This window comes from Phoxinus phoxinus (genome assembly GCF_949152265.1).
Source record: "Phoxinus phoxinus genome assembly, chromosome: 17".
NCBI classification, from domain to species: domain Eukaryota; kingdom Metazoa; phylum Chordata; class Actinopteri; order Cypriniformes; family Leuciscidae; genus Phoxinus; species Phoxinus phoxinus.
Genome location: NC_136892.1, coordinates 21,466,414 through 21,475,997, shown reverse-complemented (window position 1 = coordinate 21,475,997; position 9,584 = coordinate 21,466,414). Strand labels below are relative to the sequence as shown.

Below are 9,584 nucleotides of genomic sequence, written 5' to 3'. Positions count from 1 at the left end.
ATACATAAATATGTCAAGTAAAGGACCCTTAATAGACCTGTTTGGACCAGTGATTGCAGCAGTATTGTTTCCTACTGATTAGGACGAAAACATACCCCAAGGACCTCCCATCCCACTACCATTTAATCAGCATTAGCTTCCTTTTACTTGCTGTTTAATCTGCTTTCAGTCCAGGTACTTTGAATAAATCAATAGGAATACATGATTGTCTAATGATTTTCGGAGGCCATCCCTTCGACCACTGCTGCATGATTTAGAATGACTAATTCCACTTTTTAACATTGATCCCGGCCCAGAGGACATGCATCCTTGCTGAAGAGAATCCTAGAGGGGGGTGGAGAGGAACAAGAGAACAAGACGTAAATAAAGGAATAATTGTATGGGTAATCCAGAATCTTGAAAACCAAGATATTAGTTATTATTTATCATTATCATATTTAAACCATTTTTAGGATAATAGTTACAATACCAAAGACCCGCCTTTTGTTGCAGTGCTTCAATGCTTTTCTCACTGGAAACATCAGTTGTTCTCACTGGAAGCATCAGTTGAAGATTTCACTTAAGTGTGTCCAATTCCAAGCCTCTGCCTGTTGAAGCAAACAGCAGCGTGTCTCTTGTTGATGGACACCATAATCAGAGGGGAAGCTGATTAATTACAGAGTCGGCCACAGGGGCTTCACTTCCTATAGAGGCCTCATTAGCTTTCTGCTGCCCTTTTAGACCAGCCAGGGTATAAAATCATTTCACTTAATGAATGTGATAAGATCTGCTCATTGCTTTTTCAGAATAAATTTGTTTATTGTCTTGTCGATGCTGAATAATATGATACTAGTGTTAGGCAACCTACTATGATACTGCAAAGCTGTCACTGGGGCAGTAACCTAAGGTAGACTACAAATATGTAGCACTTATGGTACTAATAAGTAGGCCTACTTTTAAAATATGTATGGTAGCCTGCACTATTTAGGGGTAAATAAGGTAGACCTTTTGTACCTCAGGGTACTGTCCCAGTGACAGCTCTGTACCTTTTTTCAGAGAGTGTATACATATTTCAGGGAGAATTTTTTTATTCATTTAAAAAATTTAACAAACTGATTTTTATCATTTAATCAGAATTGGTTTATATCTGAGCCGAAGTCATGCATTATATAAATATCTGGGTACACAAATTGGTGAATCTTTTTTTGAATCTGCTCCTTTAAATGAACCATCCGAACGAACCGATTCACTAGAATTAATTAGACGTTCCAATTGAAGAGAGTGGATGTTCAGGAGAGCGTGTTATTGCTTCGCTCGACTGTAAATTATTGCTTCGCTCGACTGTAATACGCAAATACGAAACGAAAAACATCAATATTTTGTCACGCTACACTGTTATTAGTTGAAAAAAAAAACGAGGTCGCTAACAAAAAAGCTACACTATTTTAAAGCTAAGTAACCTCGTGTCGTCGTTTTTTTTAGCTAGTTCACAAGTTCTTACATGTTCATAATATATAGGCTAATCATCGAGGATGATGCAGGTTACAATACAGAACAATCCAATTTTGGATTGGTTGGCGCGAGCTGGTGTTGGAGGAGGGAGGGACACCGGAAGAACTGTAATGAGGTAAGCCTCTTTTTACATAGCATGTAACTGTTACGTGATAATTTAGATTAAATGAACTAGCTAGCTCACCCCGAGATTAATGTATGAGATAATATGAGTTGCATTTATAAGACTGTGGCTTTATTTACACGTCTGTTTGGAATTTCATGAAACCCCTGCAGGGTTGTCTACAGGTGGTTTGACACCTGTATTTACCAAACCTCGGCTCGAGAGCTGCTTTGCTTGTGCCCATTCTATTGCCTGCGGATGTATCTAGTGTATACTGACCTGATGCCCAATAAATGAGCTTGCTTTGTTCATGAAGACCTCCCTCTGGGGTGACACTGGGAATATTAATGGGGATTCTCCGGGCATTTGTTGCCTCCCGCGTTGTTCAGTTCAGTTATAGATGGAACACACACACACACACACACACACACACACACACACACACACACACACACACACACACACACACACACACACACACACACACACACACATCCCATATATGTACATGTATGCGCGTATGCATGTGTAGGGCATATATATATTTTTTTTGTGTGTGTTCTACTACTTTTAACTACTTTTAAATTATTATTAAAATTTTAGCCTATATTAGAAGTATTGTTAAACAAAAATATATTGTTATTATTTCAGTATACAAATTTTCTTGCATTTGCTACTTCAAAATCAACAGAATGCAATCAAAACAAAAGTACATGGAAATTAAAATTTGCCCAATTTAAATGTGTTGCCTGAAATCATACCATGTTTTTCCATGAATTTGAGTTGGCAGTGTAGTGATTCTTTAGGCAAAGTGCATATCTTCTAACAATGCTGCAGATCTCTGTGTAATCCCTCTCTTTGCATTTCCTAAGTGGCTAAAGACCAAACTAGTTAAAAGTCACTTCCTCTGACCCAGCCCCCATCAGCTCAAGCATAGCTTCTCCCTTTTCAACAGCACACCACAATGCTGCTGCTGTTTACCAAGAGAGTAAACAAAGTAAGTCAGTGATGTCAGATTATGAAAAAGAATTGGGGTCAATTTAAAAGCAGCACTTTGTATGCGCAGTGTGACCAGCTCTCTCTCTCTCTCTCTCTCCCCCCCCCCCCCCATGAATCAATTACAGATGTGTTAGTGGTTTTGTGCCACTGTTTATATGTCTAAACCATGAACTTCAGGTTAGACATAATGCATTAGCAGCTTTTGACAGGGATGGGCTGAGATCTCCCTAACGAAAACAGCTATGCTTCTTAAGTTGGAAGGAAACGTCCTTAGCCCTTTTCAGCCATTGGTTTTTAATCAAAATTACCTTGTAATTGGTGTGTTTGATGAGATTAGTTTGAATAAAATCAACCCCCATTCCCGTCCTTAACAGGATTAAGTAGAATGAAAAGCAGCTTGGGAAAAGGGTTCATTCGAAAGTCCAGGGATGAGATATGGATGAAAATGCTATTTTAAATATAAAAAAAAGTAAACGAGCAAAAAAAAAGTAGACTTATTGGGAATGCAAATCACCCTCAATCCTATTTTATGCTAATAAAAGAATAGCAAAACATTTCAATGTATTCCTGTCTTGTTATAGGCAGGCTAAGAGCTTCTAAATCCCTACCATTTACCAAATTAAACTAATTTAAAGTGCTTCCAAAAGGCACATCTGTAGGCTGACGTGGGTCCAAGCCTTTGAGAGTGGGCTTTCTCTAGGCATTCTACGTCCCATTGATCCTTGAATAGTCATGCCTGTCAGGCAGCCATATCAACCATTATCATTCTAATTTTACTGCCTTTCTTGGTCCCTAATCTAATTTGCAATGATGCCTGAGCATTTCGCGAGGCCACAGCACTTTCTTCAGAATTTCAACAAGGGCATTAAAGCCCCTCAATTTACATTAATGAAGTGCACATTTAATTAAGGGGGAAAAGAGGGGGAATGGAGGGTTCTTGAAGATCAGCAGTGACTTGAGGATGATCGGGTGTGCAAGGGAGGAAGATCATCTCATAACCAGAAGGGTGTCCTCCTATTGGGTGTCTGCTTGCTGAGCCACCAATGAGCATTTGGCAAACAACAATTGCTGTCAAATCACAAGTGTTGCATTCTGAGGAAGATGACTGTTGTTTAATACTATTGGTCAGTGTTGGTGTTAGTGGGGTTTACTTTTACATATAACTTCTGTTTGTTTTTTACTTCTAGTAATTCAATTTTTTTTTATACTAGAAAGTAACCAGTTACTTTTAAAATTTGTATAATCATTGCAAATTTGCATTGCAACATAAATTTTTTTTTGAAATAAGACTTATATGCTCAACAAGGCTGCATTTATTTGATAATAAATACAGTAAAAAAAGTACAATATTTTTTGCCAATTTTTATATTGCAAAGCTGAGTTTTCAGCATCATTACTGTGTGTCACACGATCCTTCAGAAATCATTCTAATATGCTGATTTAATGCTCAAGAAACATTTCATATTATTACACTTGGGCTGCTTAATATTGTGAGACATTTTTTAACACGGCCTGTGTTAACGTCCTGTTTACAGACTTCATAATATTTTCATTTTCCACACAAATTACATTTTGGGAAATTATTGCAAATTATTATTATAATTTTTTTTGTGCACCAATTCGGAATAGAGATAGGCCAAAATAAAACGAAAAAACTATTTATGGCCGGTCGACCTGTGCATCTTTAACATAAATGACAGTTCTTTGATGTAATATTCAGCTGAATTCAAAAAAGCCTTTAAATAACGTCACAAAAAAAAAGTTACCCCACAAAAGTTTGAATTTGCGAGGCATAAAAATGCATGTACATTAGGAATGAACGTAAGATGTAGCCACATTTTCATCATCTGACTCAAAATTCTCTCACTTTGGCCCAGATAATCGACCATCCTTAATGCTGTACCCAGTACATCATAGTATCTGAGTTACATTTTTAAGTGAGTTTTTAAGAATTAATTTTTAAGAGAGATTAACTTAGATGAACTAGCTCACCCCGAGATTAATGTATGAGATAATATGAGTTGCATTTATTTACTACTAGTATTTAGATTGACAAACTTCTCTCTTATAACGTAGTCACATGGTGACGCATATCACGTGACACAGAGCGATGCAACACAACAAGAATGCTATAGTCTACAAAGCTGTCTACACTACAACCGGTGTGGCATCTAGGGGTGTAATTGATTGTTGTATGCAAACATGTCCGAGGCAAAATATGCTATTTCGAAATGAATAGTTTTGAGAATTACTTTAGTAAGCATTTATCAACATTTATGTGTAATGCTTTGTGCATTTTACACAATATTGCAAAAGATGTTTTGTCATTGTCAGTGCAATAAGAAGAGCATCACTTTACAGTTTTATCTTTAAACCAAAGAAAAGTCTTTTCACTTTCTTCTCAAGTCGTTCTCTCTCTTCAGCGCAGATATGTCTGAACTGGGTCTCTTCTCTTTTCACCGGCTCTGTGTTAGGAGGTTTTGCAGGAATAGGGGAGGTTGGCCAACAGTGGTGACCCAGGACTCTCAGAAAGGGGAAGGCCAGACTCAGTTTGGGTGGCACAGACAAAACATGTTTTCAAAGACAGTCTCGGTCTCTGTGGAGGAACAGCGAGAGGGGGCGGAGTGGGTCTCAGTGAAACAATCTCGCTACTTTAATGTGAAAAGGCAAAGTTATAAATTCATCTATTTGCTCTCTCCTGACCCTGCCTTTCACTCAATCCCCTGCTGGGATGGCTGAGTCAGACACAATGCATTAGCCTGTCACAATATTGAGAAAAATTGAAACCAGGGAGAAAGACCACCAGATGCTTTATTGTCTTTGCAGTTTCCACATAATTAGCTGGGAAGAAAAGTCACTGGTCTGGTTGCAGTGCTCTGAATGAACTTGAGGACGGCTACACAGCCCCGCTGTGTGATCCATTCTGCCCGGCCTCAGCGACAGAGCGGCTTTCCCTTCCCTTCCCTTCTTTTTCCTTCCTCTCCTCCTCCCTCCCCTCAACACGGCAGCGCAAAGTTTAACTGTGCGTGACAGATGGCCGTGAAATTGGTTAACACACAGCACACCAGGCTGTCTTAAGACAATTCAGCTGCCCCACACTGACAAGCGGTGTAGCTGAACAGATTAGGAGAATCAATCCGTTAACACCTCGTGGCATTAAGTTGGGCTTGCTGCTGTAAAAATGCTCCTCAGGCAGTTTGTAAAAGTGCGTCATTTGTCATTATTTAAAATCCAATGCGGGGTACAATCAAAGAGGCATTAGACTGGCTTGATGATGCGTAAGTGGTGCCTTTTGATATGCCGTAGAAAAGTCACTTAATTTCCGGTGTGTGCAGAAAAGGACCAGAATATAGTGAAACTCAAATGGAACAGGTTAATAGTTAATTATGCATCGTTCGGTTAAATGATCAGTTATGGGTGACATGGCTTAGTGGTTAAAAATTTTTTTTTTTGGTTTAAATCTTGCATTTCTATGAGAGGAATATCTATAAATGTATTCATTTATTATTTAATTACTGCCAGTCATGTGGTGTTCAGCTATAATATGTGTATGGGTGCATGATATATCAGTACCATGCTTATCGGACGATATTAGTTTTTTTTTTTTTAGTTGCATAAATGGTATTGTTTGATATCTTCTCTATTTTTTACATTTCGATTACCTTTACCTCTTTGTCATCTAACACTCGCTTGAAGTTGACATTTAAAAACATCAATAACTGAATGGTAGTAGCACTGTTAAATGTAATCTTTAGCAAATCTCAACATGAAAATCCATTTTGCATTGTAATTTATAATGTTGTGATGCCTAAATTCACTTGCTACATTTAAAACGACTGATTTTAGTTTTTAGTTATTATATAGGCTATATGTAGACAAAAAATATACATTTTAATATCAGCTATTTATTGGTTATCGGCCATAAACATGAACATATCTATCTGATTATTGGTGTTGAATTGTAATGCTGGTACATCCCTAAATATTTTATTACAGTTTAGAATGCAAAAGAAATGACTAAACGGATTTGCTCACTCCATCTTTGATGTACATTTTCACTGTGTCCTTCCTCTGTTGGTCACTTGCAATTCATTTGAAATTAGACTCTTGTTTCGCTTATAAGCTTCACAACCCCTTGGTCCTTCACAAAAGCACAGAGCTGGGAGGCAAAGGAAGTGAAGAGAAAAAGGCCACCTTCAGTCTATGTGTGCATGAATCGTAGAGATCCATTAAATCTATTTCACCAGCTTTCCTTGGTACTCATACATAAGCACCCAGCCTAAATTCCACCCATAGTGACTCAGTGAAAGGGAGCAGGGATGAATAGCACACTTTATTGGAGCATGCCATGAGTGGTCAAACAGCAGTGGCAGGCCCATTCTTTGCCCCTTCAGCCCATTATTAAAAAGGGCTTTACGGAGGCTTGTAAAAGTGTTTTCTCCTCAGGGGGCCTGCATAATAAAAATCGAAGTCAAATTAAAGCCCCGCGGAGCAAAGAACTGTGGGTGGGCTTCCTCCAAGAAGCTGCGGTGATGTCCCATTCCCACCACTTGTGGCACGACCCCAGTCAGGCCACTTTTATGTGGCTGACAGCTTCATGAAGGACAAGAACACAGACTCTTACATGGCATGAAATCGGCCACAAAAGCCGAGTGAACGGATGAACAATTCCCAAGCAGGATGTGATCACAGAATAACTGGGCGGCAGCTAAAAAACATATGCCATCTCTACCTGGAAGGGACCCGTTTAGGACTCTCTTACGAGGCTATGCAAGAGAGGGAGAGAGAGGCAGAGAGAGAATGCTGAATGAGTTGGTGGCCAGAGGCGGAGCCAATCTGTCGGAGGGATAGGGGGTGAAGTTTTTAAACAGGGTGCGAATGCCTGGTTTTGAGGCAAAGTCAATGAATAAATCAGGGCCCGGTAACAGTACTGGCATAATGGGTTGTGGAGGTTTTGAATATGTTAAAAAGCCCTTTCACGAGAGAATGTAGGACTGGTCCTTTGCAGCTGTAACACTTTACGGACAATGACCACTCAACAGATGGGAGTCATGGGGAAAAAAGAGCTCAGTGTTCCTTAGCTAAGGAGAATTCCGCCCCCAAATCCCCTCAACCATCCCACCGATTTGGCTGTCTGCCCGTGCAGGTGTCCCGTGGCACAATAAAAATAAGAGTAAAATGAGCAAGTTGGTTTAGTAAATTTTGTTTGGTTGCTAGTGGAGGCATTTTTTTTTAAAGTTTTGATTATTCTAACAATACAATAATATTTTAGAATTCTCACTACTGGTTTATATTAAGTATATAATTGTGCACTGCTTTTTTCAGTTAGAATGCCTTTGCCCTTCAAATAATTTAATAACCTGGAAAAATCTTTAGCAGATATCAGAATTAATATCCATTATGAAGTAAAGTAATATTCAAACAATTTATTTTATTGTATAATTATAATAGGCTATATTATAATTTGATAAAACATTTTTAGAATACAATTAAAATATAGAATTTTTATAGAATTGATGAATTCAACAGCCATAATTGTCGACTTATTGTTGTCAACCAGAATTTCAATGTCATGCATCCCTAAAAAATGACAAAGGGCAAAGGAATGTTATACAATTTTATTTGGCAAATTTTGTTAAAAAGTAACTTGTTAGTTAAAACTGCGTTTAAGTGTGTATCTATCCCATGACCTGTGTGTAAATCACATACATGCGCAATACTTTCAGTGATTTCGAACAGAGCGATTGCTATAGAATTGAAACTGTTCACTTGCTGCCTATTGAGATTCCTCAAATGCTTTTCTGGCTTGAGAGACGGTAGGACTTTGTGCAGACCATTCATTCAGAAATGACTTTTTCATCTGCATAATCTCTCACCACGGAATTATCCTTCAGATATGCATAAGATGTGTGAAATCTGCACTGTCGATGCCACGTAAAGGCTGATCTCAGGTGTTGAGACTTAGAGGGGCTTATATTGCAGTAATTTAGTTATTGCTCCTCCTGAGCTAGATTTAATTTCTCAGAAGTGTTCCCTTGCTCTCCTGAATCCATATTTGCTTTTAAATGCTATTCGCCTGCAGAATATTAATGTGAATGGGAATATTAATGTGCATTTTCATCTTCCAAATCAAAAAATCCTTATGTCTTTCACTTTTTATAACTGAGGATCTTATAATTTGTAGTCTTATAATCATAACTAATGCATTAAGAACTTGGTCCATCAAGTGCAATTCACGCATCCATCTTGAGCACATTCCTGCTCTCTTTCTAAATTGATTAACCCAATCTATCAGTCCGCCATTCCTCTGTAATTATAGACGCAGTTCTAGATCTATAGATCTGTAATTTCTTCATAGAAATGGTAAATAACATTTACCGCCAGTTAAACCAGTCTGTCTCCCTCCGTTATGAAATGTGAGATCTTAAGAGCTGTCGTTAAACAAATCTTTTTCACGCTCACATGGGGAAGGATCATTTCTGTCTCTGTCTCACAGCTGAAATAAATGAACATTTAACATGGAGAAATGCTATAGCTGTTAGGGAAACAAGTTAGCGCCATAAAACCACACAAGCATATATTCAGCGACGGGTCAACTATATTTTTCGTACATGTCAAGTTGTATTTTTTGGGGAGGGGGGGTTGGAGGTTGTCATGTGTTTTAAATGTTATACATTTATACAATTAATTAAACCATATTTCATTGTTCAAAACAATGGTTTGATATGTGTACATTACATTTACATTAATTTTGTGTTTATTGTGCTTAGTTGTTTGACGATGCTGGAAATGCTGGAAATCTGTCCAATAACAAGTTTCACTGCGACAACTTAACAATTACAGAGTGACAACATGCCTCGCCACCTGGTCAGTGTGTTGTTTTTTTTAAATAAACTTATTCTGAAAATAATGGTGGAAATGTTCAATAGCACTTTTGTAGCCAAGACGTTTTAGCAAAATTACTTTCAAAAATAAACCTATTACTCAATAT

At 38.0% G+C, this 9,584-nt stretch overlaps 1 long non-coding RNA gene across 1 annotated transcript in view; it reads left to right on the top strand.

Annotated features, from left to right (window-relative positions):
- Positions 1–1,227: 1,227 nt before the first annotated feature.
- Positions 1,228–9,584, top strand: part of LOC306985187 — an 82,296-nt gene continuing 73,939 nt past the window's right edge. Inside the window, exon 1 of the long non-coding RNA XR_013794759.1 lies at positions 1,228–1,606. This is a non-coding gene — a long non-coding RNA (uncharacterized lncRNA). The remainder of the gene's footprint in view (positions 1,607–9,584) is intronic.